The sequence below is a fragment of the Marmota monax genome, unplaced genomic scaffold (assembly GCF_021218885.2).
Source record: "Marmota monax isolate L192 unplaced genomic scaffold, Marmota_monax_Labrador192_F-V1.1 WCK01_AAM20220418_F8-fsc00073, whole genome shotgun sequence".
Lineage (NCBI taxonomy): Eukaryota > Metazoa > Chordata > Mammalia > Rodentia > Sciuridae > Marmota > Marmota monax.
In genome coordinates, this window is record NW_026692846.1 from 772,125 (window position 1) to 778,237 (window position 6,113).

Consider the following 6,113-nt stretch of genomic DNA (forward strand, 5'->3'; position numbering starts at 1 on the left):
AGAGCAGAGGAAGAGAGCAGAGAGGAAGAGAGCAGAGAGGAAGAGAGCAGAGAGCAGAGGAAGAGAGCAGAGAGGAAGAGAGCAGAGAGGAAGAGAGCAGAGAGCAGAGGAAGAGAGCAGAGGAAGAGAGCAGAGAGCAGAGGAAGAGAGCAGAGGAAGAGAGCAGACAGGAAGAGAGCAGACAGGAAGAGAGCAGAGGAAGAGAGCAGAGGAAGAGAGCAGAGAGGAAGAGAGCAGACAGGAAGAGAGCAGAGAGGAAGAGAGCAGAGAGCAGAGGAAGAGAGCAGAGAGCAGAGGAAGAGAGCAGAGAGCAGAGGAAGAGAGCAGAGGAAGAGAGCAGAGAGGAAGAGAGCAGAGGAAGAGAGCAGAGAGCAGAGGAAGAGAGCATGAGCTTGCAAGTTTCAGCTTAAGAAGGGCTGCTTGGTGACTTAGCAGGTGCTGATTGGCAGGGTGACTCAGGAACAGGCGAGGTGACACTGTGTCCCATGGGGATTGGTCAGGAAAACTTTTGACTTTGGCGCCCTTTGGGGAGGAGGGGGAGGAGTAAGGGATTACATGATGTTCTTCTCAGAAACCGGATGGGGAGAAATAAAAAGAAAAGGCAAGGTCTCCCACACACCCAGCAGGATGGCTTTAGATGTCCTCACTGCAGCCCAAGGTGGTACTTGTGCCATTATTAAAACTGAATGCTGTGTATATATCCCTGATAATTCTGGCAATGTGACTACATCCTTAAAAATTTACATGCTCACAAAGAGGTCATGGCCTCGCCAACCTTGACATGGGAGCAATTTCTTAGCTCCTGGTTCTCTGGTGCCTCCTGGTGAGAAATATTGTTAGTCTCTGTCATTGTCATCATTCTTGTTGGCATACTCCTATGCTGTGGCATTTATTGTTTCATTAATCTCATTCCAGGACTCATAATTTCTTATTTCTCTTATAGACCACCCATCACACAAATGGCCTTCCAGCCTGTTACTTCTCAGTCAGACTTCTTCAATGGACCACTAGATAGACCCAATTTTTAAAAGGGGAACTGATGAACCCAGCCTAATTCCATTTTAAGATTGAGAGCAATCTTGTCACAAAGTCATGAAAAGTTAATTTCTGTTTTACTATAAATTACTACAATTTCTAAACTTGCTTGGAATGACTGCCTGTGCCTTGAACTCACCTATGCCTGGCTTTCCCTGACCAGATAACAACCCTCTCTGAAAGCTTAGTGGCACCTCATAAATTCTGGTTTTCCCTGGCCAGATAACAACCCTCTCTGAAACCTTAGTGGTGCCTCATAATTTCTGGTGTTGGGATCTAACTTGAAATGTTGAACCATTTAAATCATTAACCTGTTACCTGCCTTTGTACTATGCTTGTTAAAATCCTGTTATCTGTAAGTTCTCAAGACACTCCTTTTGCAACTTTTTGTGCTATAAAACCATGCTCCTAGAGAGCTGGGGTGCTGTCCTCTAATCCATGGATTTTGGGAGAGATAGTCCCAGCTAGCTGGAATTACAAGCTTGCTTTAATTTGATTTAAAATTGGAGTCGGTGGTCTTTTCTTTGCATTGTGGTTTAACAGAACTCCAAACTGCTTGCTCCACACTGCCCCCTTCCAGCTTGAAGAAGCCAGAGCGGTCATCATCCCATTTCCTTATAGAGTAAGGAGTTCCTAATTTAGAGGGGAGGATGAAGCCAGATTTAAAGATAGGTAATTAGTGTAGATAGGTAAATTGGGTCTGATATCGAGTCTAATTAAGAAAATGGAGTCCATAAAGAAAATAGAGTCCAATCTGAGCCTGGGATATCAGAACTACATCTGGGAGATTGAAATATTAATATACCCCAAGGTCCAGGCCCATCCTAAAGAACTGTTAATGAAGTAGCTACCAGCAAATTTGGAGGTGCTAATCAAATCACCCTAGGCCCTTCCTGCCCAGATCTCTCCTCCCCCTCCCCATCCATCCACCTGTTTTCCGCCTTTTGGCCTTCCCACCTGCAACCCATCTCATCACAAAGTCATGTCCCCCATCACATGCAGGATAGAGGGAAATAAGCAAGATAAAGGACAGAAATGTAGGGAGGACAAAAGAAGACCTTAGATATAAAAGGGATAAGACCTCCCCATCCCAGGAATTTTTGCCTTTCAGATCCCCTTCTTCCTTGGGGTGGGGGGTCTTCTCTGCTATCCTTTAATAAAGCCTTTATTTTCCACTCTACACTTGCCTCAGAGTGCTAACCAGCTGTTTCACAACCAGTCCCCACCTTCCTGATGAGACTCAATTATGTTTTTGTACAAACAGTTTAGGCAGAATGAGCTCTCTCAACAGGGAGTGGTAGTAATCCTTCCAAACAGGTTCCAGATGCCCCCCAACTCTGCAAGCTTACCTTTGCAGAAGAGCAGTCTCAGGCCTGTGGCTCTTTCCTGCACAGGGCCCTCTAAGGAGAGGAAGACAAAATTATATACTAAAATTAAGTGAATAGAGAAGCTAAGTCCCAACATGTGACAAAAATTGTTGATGTTGATAAATACCACAAACATCACTAGATACAAAAAAACAACATGTTAGTTAACTGTCTGACAGAGTCACCCCTGACACGTTTCCCTGGATATTTTGGGTACATGTTTGAAGGCCTGGGATTGAACTCAGGGGCACTCAACCACTGAGCCACATCCCCAGCCCTATTTTGTATTTCATTTAGAGACAGGATCTCAGTGAGTTGCTTAGTGCCTCGCTTTTGCTGAGGCTTCTGAATGAAGCACTCATGCTTTAAGCCTTATTAAAAAAAGAAATAAAGAAAAATGTTTTTTTTCTTTCCTCTCCCCTTCACTTTCCCTAACAAGATAGGGAGACAGTGTTGCCTTTTCTTCCCCTGGTTAATTGCCCTTGAACACACCCAGAACAGGAAGGACATGTCTGCTAAGGATCTGGGAAGTAATACCTCCCAAATTAACAAGTGAATCCTAAGACAACATCAGGGCCCCCTGGGGCTCCCTACAAGAACTTGACCCTTGAATCAATGGTTCCTGTAAAAGCCCCCTCCCCCCTCCCTCTTGATTGAAAAAGTCACAGTCTTTGGGACAGGAGTCTCCTATGCTTCTCCTTTGCTAGTAAAGCAATAAAACTTCTTTTTTCTTTTTTCCTTCAAACCCTGTCCTCATTATTAAATTGGCATTGGGGATAGGGATCGACCTTTAGGTTACCCTGCTCCATCCTTCTTGATCAGGCCTGGCACTCTGAGCAACTGCACTTCCATGCTGAGGATGTAAGGTGAACTTTTTGAGAGCTGACTACTGGAAAGTTAGGAGACATCGAGTGTGCTTTGGGTCAAGCCAGAGGAGCTATTCCTTTAAGTAAAGGGAGGGACTGAAGAATTCTCAGCAGCTGCAGGAGCCCGGAGCCCTTGTTTTGGGGGAACTCCCACCTTCCTTCCTGTACCCTCAGGATTGCTCCATCTGGGTCTACTTTAAGAAAAAGAAAACTGGGCTGGGGATGTGGCTCAAGCGGTAGTGCGCTTGCCTGGCATACGTGCGGCCCAGGTTCGATCCTCAGCACCACATACAAACAAAGATGTTGTGTCTGCCGAAAAACTAAAAAATAAATACTAAAATTCTCTCTCTCTCTTTAAAAAAAAAGAAAGAAAAGAAAACTGAATGCAGTGAAGTCATGACACCTTGGCCATCTGGTAAGCTCCCCTGTGTGTACACTGAAATCTTCGATGCTACACTTCTGGTTCCCCTTGAGGGAACATCTGTGGCACCACTGGTATAGGAGTCACAGTTAAGCGGGAGTTGGGAACTTGAAGATTTTTCCCCTACCTGGTCTGCCTGTTTTAAAGGTTCCCGTTTGTCAGCCATGATTTGGAGATCCTCTCTGTCTGTCATTATGTTTTTTGTTTGTATCTGTTTCTGGCCCTTTAAGACAGGCAATAATGTGTTGATCCTACAGACTGTTTCTTGGGAAAGATCTTGGCTAAATGGCTAAGAAAAATATGATGTTTTACTGTAACAATCTGGTCTTTGAATGGTTTTTTGAGTTATTGTACCTTCTTGAAGCTGGGAATTGTTTGTTAGATACATGCAATTACATAATAAGGAGTCTTAACAGAAAAAAAAAAAAAAAAACTAAGTTGGATGCAAAAGTGCTGCCAGTAATGTGTGAGCATAGCAGGACACAAGAGGATAATTGGAAAAAAAAAAAAAAGTTGTTTTTTTTCCCTTTCAACCCAGTGCCACCAGTCTGAGCGCTGCTTCTCAGCTTGGCCTCAGGCAAACGCAAATCATCCTTCTGTGGGTCAGGGACACCAGTCCTGGGATGAATGGGGAAAAAGCTCAAGAAAGCTGCCCAGTCTATAAAGAAATGGGCCAAAAGGACCTGGCCTCTAGTCTACTTTTCAGCCATTCTCTCCCCATGGGAATAAAACTGGAGTTTGAGAACAGGGCTCAGTTTGCCTCTCCTGCAGACAAATGAAATATATGTGGGCTGTCGGTCTCACTGATTTTCAAAGAATGAAATCCAGAGAATAAAAATAACAGATGATAAAAATTTTAAAAAATTAAAGTTACTTTTGAGTTAGAGGGAAAAAAAAATGAAACTCCCCATCCTGGGCAGGGAAACTGGAGAAGGCTTTTCCACTTGAGGATGCTAGCCTGGGACTCAAGGCTTCCAGGTGAAGGCACTGACCAGAGTCCATGATGCACAGACACTGAGAGCACTGGGACTGACTGCTGGAATCTATGCTGTGCAGACGTTGGGAGGGCAGGGAAGCTGTTGCCTGGCCCATGACTTTCTATTTGCCTATATGCTTTTAATCATTAAGTCTAATTTTTTTTGTAACTGCCATTTGGGTCCACCCCCATTTTTATTTTCCCGCCACTCTGGGGACAAAGGAGTGGACTAGGATGCTTAACCTCGCTGGGTATCCTTTACATTTGGAAAACCTTCTCTGGGACCCATTACATGCATTTTCTGAGCATTAACTAGCCTATCTTAATGGGGGGTAAAAAATAAAAGCTGCCAGTCACAAAGAATTGGGCAATAGGTTTCAGTACTATTAAATAAAATGATAACCTAGGGGACAATATAGTCTCCCCTTTTTAAGATCTGACAGGATGCCTTATTTGGCCAGAGAACACTTCTGGGTGCAGTCCTACCTGTTGCCCAAAAATCTAAAATACAAGGGCCTCCATGAGTCTCCATGAATTCTGAAAGGAAAGTGACCATAACACTCAAAGTGACCAAGAGATCTTTATTGAAGCAGTGCAACGGAGGAGAAAAGAGAGAAAAATAAGGGGAGGGGGTGCACAGGGGAAGTCTTTTATAGCCCTTCTACTGTGCTGCCTAAATCTTACAGGGCTCTGGGTTTGCAAGCTGCCTTGTTGGCACAAGGGGGGTTGAGTGTTCAGCCTTGAGCAGGGGGAAGAAGTGTTCAGCCTTGAGCTGCGGGCTTGGGCGTTTGGGCTTGAAGCAAACTGGTGATAAAGAACCAGACAGAGTTTGAGTGGCCAGGTCATCCTGCAGCTAACTTTGTTCACCCTGCTCTGCAGACAACTTATTCAGCCTGTCCTGCACCTAACAAATTCAAGCACTAAAGCCAGAATGAGACAGGCAGTCAGTGTAGACAGGTAAATTGAGTCAGGACGGATCAAGGAGGCCACCTTTGAATGAGTCTGGGAAGTTGGAGACTGCCCCTGAGGGATCTTATTTAGAACCTGCCTCTGGTCCAACCTGTTGCCAAGGTACCGGGTCCCAGGAACTGCCCCTCCCTACAGGGAGCCATGAGGTGGTCAACGTGTCCTGAGCAGCTCCAAGCTGCCCTTCCCCCTTCAGCCCACCTGTGTCCCACCTTTGGCCCTCCCACCGAGCGCTCTGGGTCTGGTCAGGTGCGCAGGAAGAAGAAAGATAGGGGAAGAGGGCAGGAGAACAAAGGAAGCCTAGGACATATAAAAAGGGCACAACACCTCGCTTCTGGGGATACCAGGATGCCAGCTATGGGCCTTCTCCCTCCCTGGAGAAGACGGTTTCCCCTTTTTAAATAAACCCTGAAAAACCAACCTCTACCTCAGAGCAAAGCCTGTCCAAGGAAGGGACATCACCTTTGTCCTTGGAAAGACCC